We start from the raw sequence: 6,000 nt of genomic DNA on the forward strand, positions 1-6,000 counted from the left end.
CTGGACTCATAAGCTACCTGCTAAGCAATCAGCTAACTCATCATTTGCCCTGGTAGATTTGAAGTAAGTATAGTTTCTGTGTCCTGAATACTATTGATTAAAATGGAATTTAAAGCTATGCATCATTTATTTATTTAGTTAGTTAGTTAGTTCAGTCATGGGGCTTGAACTCTGGGACTGGGCACTGTCCCTCATCTCTTCAGCTCAAGGCAAATGCTCTACCACTTGAGCTACAGCACCAATTCTGGTTTTCTAGTGGTTTATTGAAGATAGGAGTCTCATGGTCTTTCCTGCCCAGGCTGGCTTTGAACTGCGATCCTCAGATCTCAGCCTCATGAGTAGCTAGGATTATAGGTGTGAGCCACTGGCGCCTGGCTAGCCATGCATCTTTAACTCACAGAATTCTACTAGCTTTAAAGTTTCTATCAGATCCATTGCTGTTCTGTGAGTTACCTTTGAGGGTTTGTGTGTGTGTGTGTGTGTGTGTGTGTGTGTGTGTGTGTGTGTGTGTGTGTGAAGGAAAGAAATTAACATGAGCAAGTCTTCCAAAATCTTACCAAATTTAAAATAAATCTTGGTACAGATTGTATAAATCATTGCAAATGGACATGTTTATGAAGACTGGGTAAAGTATCAGAACCGTAAATGAGGGTTATCTACCTTTTTTTTTTTTTTTTATTAAAAAGCAACTATGTGATTTGGATTTAAAGGTATGATTTCTCAGAGAAAAATGATGCCTGAATTAAAGTGACAAGAGCCATCTCAGAGCTACACTTTGTCCAGTGGCAACCCAGCAGCTGATCAGTTCCTAAAGTGCCCAAGGGGAAGATTAATTATTTAGCAGTGGAATAAATTGAAAAGTTGGCTCTAAACTACTTAAATATAAATTGCATGCACAACTCTGCAAAGCTTTCAGTAATAATCATAGGAAATATGAGGGAATTGGCAACCAGGTTTTGCAACCAGTCTAACAGCAGTGGCTTCTTTATTTTCCTCTTAACCTTCCACTTCCAATTGTTCCCACTTGAACTCATTCAATTACCAGCCTTCCTTTTCACATCTTGTACTATCCAGTACCTTTCCAATGTGGCAGTTGGTCTCTTTATCCCCTTCTTTCTTTGCCTTTCCCTCCCCTGCTATAAGCATTGTCACGTATCTGGCATTGAAGGTACGGAGATAGAGCTTAGCACTCATTCCTCCAAGAGCATACGTTACCATCCAGTGGTTAGCACCATGGACAATCAGAATGACAAATGGAAAAGAATTAGGAATAAATGCAGAAAAAGTAGGCACAATGGAGGTACAAACAACCTGCTGTGAAAACACAGCTGAAGAGGCAATTAATTTCTGTCATCTCTAGCAACGGTAGGTGACAAATATCTTTACTCTGCTTGTTCTCCTCCCATCTGTTTCTCTCACTTCTAATGGGGACTATTTGGGATCCAGGCTGTCAGATGGGAAGCTAAAGGATGAGATTTATTTCTATGTCAACCACAGAAGATGATCTACATTTAACTTAATATAACGAAGGAGCAGCTTAGTGAACAAATGTCCTCAAGGAACTATAATCCTAGAGCTCTGTATGGTTCTCCTTTCTTCTTTTCTACTGCAATTTTCTAACCGCGATTCAAGACTTCCCAGTAGTTTTCTTTTGCTAAGTCACTCCTGCCTTCAACGTGCCTATTCCAGATGTCTTATACTGAAAAATATAGATAAGTCTATGGGTAAAATAACCTGATTACCTATTTATTATAAGTTTACCAATACTTTTTAGAGCCACTGTGGAGAATATACCTTCCTTGGGTCTGTCATATTTTATGTCCCTGTGAGAGCGGAGCACATGGTCTCTCATTACTCACCCCTCTGTTAAAATTATTTTGTCATGTTGGTTTTCTCTTAATAACTACCAAATATGAACTATCTTGGAGAGGGTTACATTGTTCATTCAACCACCATTTACTTGGAATACTCTATGTTGAGCTGTAAAAACAAATACACTTATCTGACATATATACTACTTATGAAAAAAAAAAAAGCATGGAAGAAACCACCACCACCATCTTGGGTGGATAAGTTGAAAGGAATTAAAATAAGAATAATGAAACTGACAGGGATGATCCCTCAATATCCCTTTTGATCTACTCCTCCAAGTCAACTGGCAACTCTTTATACTTAAGTCTGTGTTCTTTATTATGCATAAACATTGAAGAATGCAGAAGAGAGTCATGCTTCTACCAGTAACTTACAAGTTACAAGCTTACCAGTCCCCTAAACTCCAGACATCTAATTTTTTCACAGGAAAGTAAGAGAAAATTTGATCTTTTAGATTTCTTTTAGTTTGAAGACAATAACTATTTTATATTTTAGAAGAATTGTGCTCTGTATGGCCTATCTTAATAGACACAATCTCCTCTTAGTTAGCCTTACCAGACAATATTATATTAATATTGTTCTATATTAGAACTCAAGAATTTATCATTTTAATTTTTAAAACAACTTTTTCCTTCACTATGAAAATAATGCACTCATTACCAAGAAATTAGGAGAAAGTTGAAAAACATCATAACTTCTATCCTGATTAATACTTGGTGTGTAAGCTTACTATATAAGAGTATATTAAGGTAAATTATTTGGTACTAGAAATTGATTCTTTGCTTCTTCTAAAGCCAAGAGATTGTCACACAAACAAACTATAGAACATTTCATGGGATATACCAAATCTAGACAGATTTCATTCTCTCTAACAAGTCAATTAGCTAGCATATATTAAGTAAAATCTAGTAAAATTATATGTCAGGATAAATTTTTTTCTGTGACTTCAGATTAATGCTTCTTTAAAACTTTTTAAATAAACACACTCAAACATTAATAGGAACATATACTAGGTAATGTACAGGATACTTTCTATGTGCTAGCTTTAAACCATATAATAATATTCTAAGCAGGTCATTTCTTTTTACTTTCACTGGTAACTTAGACTTTATTTTTATTTCAATTTTCTAAATTATTTTAAGCAGTTGTACAAAGGAGTTGCAATTTAACAAAGCAGTTTATGAATACCATTTATGAATACTTGATAAATGTCACCCCTTTCAACATTCCTTCCCTAACTACCCTCTTTTCCTAATTTGAAATTTTCTAGGATATGCATTGAATTCTTGACTGCATTCTCTCCCTCTTCTTCTATTTATTCCTCTACTTCTTTCCCTTGGTCCTAGCTTTACAAATAATGTTTCAGAGACTTAGAAAAAATAACTGACTTTATTTTGGCCACTTTTCTAGTAAAGGTCTGAATCAATTTGAACCCCAAACTACCTGATTGTCAAATCTCATATTCATAACACAATAATAGCATTCTACAATCTTATTTTCCAGTAACACTAGTACCCACTGAGATACTGTTGCATGAAAAAAGATGTCTTCATTAGCAGTTATGTTTGGGAGATACCACATTTCAGAGAAATAAAACATGCTTAACTCAGTTTAAGGCTTAGTTTCCGACTATTGTTTAGGCACTATTACTTTTCATAATAGTTTCTTACTTTTTTTTTTTTTTTTTTTTTGTCGGTCATGTGGCCTGAACTCTGGGCCTGGGCACTGTCCCTCAGCTCTTCAGCTCAAGGCTAGCACTCTGCCACTTGAGCCACAGTGCCACTACTGTTTTTCTGAGTGGTTTATTGGAGATAAGAGTCTCATGGACTTTCCTGTCCAGGCTGGCTTTGAACAGCAATCCTCAGATCTCAGCTGCCCCAGTAGGTAGGATTACAGGCGTGAGCTACCGGAACCCAGCTTAGTTTCTTACTCTTAAAAGAAAAAAATTCTTTTTAAAGAAGTCCTCCTTTGTGGAACACATAGTAACATATTTAGGTTATTTTTTTCCTAGAAATTTGAATTTGGCTAAGAAGGATTTGAAAAATCTTCTTTCCCTCCAATTAAGAAAACAGAGGTAATGGGAAACAGGATTACTTGTGTCTTTTGACCATTTTTTTTTTTCAGATTCATCTCCATAGTTTGAAGTTATTGTGGACTGAGAGGAATGAATATTATCTGGAGACCAAAATAAAATTCCTATCTATATTTGATTTTAATTATTAGCTATATTTGACTTCAAGATTTCTTGTAGGTTTCTGAGAGATAAGTAAATTTGTAAAGCCATTTTGATATTCAAGGGAATGTTTTTCTTAACCTTAATAAGTCTGCTTCCATGTCCAGAACATGGGTAATGTTGATACATAATATAAATTATAAAAAGAGGGACCAGATTGTGAAGGATCATAGCTTCCTTAAATTGCAAGACAATAAATATAGAATTTGCCTTTATGTAACAAGAGCCATTAAACTTTATTTCTTTCCAGCAGGTCAGTTTTAATGAAATTGATGTGACAGTAGAGTAAAGCAAGGATTAGAAGAGATTCTCTGTACTGTACACAAATATTTGGAAGTCTGGAATTATATCAAAATGGCTTCGGCCTGTAGTTCATCAGACCTCTCAATTATTACTGGTCTGAAGGATTTAGTTTGTTAACTCACAACAAAGTTGTTCTTGATTGTAGCTGGTCACATAGCAATATGACCATATAAAACGATGCTAAATGAAATGAACCCCAAGATACGGACACAAGAGGTTTTCCTGTCATTGTTTTTAATATACTATGTGATGTTTTTGTTTGCTTCTTCTGTATGCTCTTCTCCCGATGGTATATCCCCTGTTGTCACCATATTTGATTTTGGTACCCTGCATCTTGTATATACATTTATATGATTTGGAGAGGGGAAAGGGAATAACAAAATGCCGAAACAAGGACACAGAATGACCCATTGCCACAATGATACTCACAAGACACTACGGTTGGAAATGAACTTTACAACTTGGGGGGAGGGGATGAGAGAGGAGGGGTGAGGAGTAGGGGAAGTGGAGAAGGGAAGGGATAATAGAAGAACAACAAAGGAGGGGGTAACAATGTTTGACAAGAATTGTACTTATTACCTTACTCGTGTAACTATAACCCCCTGTACAGCATCCTTACAATAAAACAATGTTTTAAAGAAACAGGTAGATTTTTATAAGTAATTGATAAAGTGAGTTGAACGTGTACTTTGTGTAGTACAATAGTTCATAACCAGGAGAGATTTTTGCTTCCCAGAAAATATTTGGGGAATAAAAAGCAGATGGGTGCTGGCGCTGGCGGCTCATGCCTGTAATCCTAGCTATTGGTGGCTGAGATCGAGGATTGTGGTTTGAAGCCAGCATGGGAAGGAAAGGCTATGAGACTCTTACGGCCTATTAACCACAAGAAAACTGGAAGTGACACTGTGGTTCAAATTAATACAGAGCTAGCCTTGATCAAAAAAGCTCAGGGACACAATTCAAGCTCCAGGAATGAGGGAAAAAATTTTTAAATCAGATGAGTAGGTCCTATTGATATCTAGTCAATAAAGAAAGGTGTTGCCAAATATCCTGGAATTCACAAAATACCCCTCCTCCAATATCAATTAATCTAACCCTTAATGTCTGCAGGGCCAACAGCTGAGACACCTTAGTTTTGTAGGATATCCTTTTTTTTATGTTTTGCAAACACTTCCAAACATAGTTAAGTTATCCATAGTTGTGTATGTATAGAAGTGGATTTCGGGAATACTCCACACAATTGTCATTAGACAAAGATACAGGACCTGAAACCACATTGCTATATGACCTTGCTGTACCGTAATTGGCACTAGTCACATAGGGATGGTGAAAGGCAAAGGTTTGAAATAAGCCAGAAGCTCATCTGAGATTATTTTTCCAAGCATTGAATGTGAGCAATTAAAGGAAAGAAGACTACTCAAAACACAAGTACTCTTCTGTCAGGAACATAATAAGGCAGCATGCACAATGATAAATGTTCCATAATTCTTTTTTTGGATGAGAATTATGCAAAATAGATTTATAGGACTTATGTGGTTTTGGAGTGCAAGCCTATAACAAAATGCTCTAAAGCCATGTGTATCTACTCTTAA

This window comes from Dipodomys spectabilis, unplaced genomic scaffold (genome assembly GCF_019054845.1).
Source record: "Dipodomys spectabilis isolate Male_0828 unplaced genomic scaffold, ASM1905484v1 ptg000001l, whole genome shotgun sequence".
Taxonomy (NCBI): Eukaryota; Metazoa; Chordata; class Mammalia; order Rodentia; family Heteromyidae; genus Dipodomys; species Dipodomys spectabilis.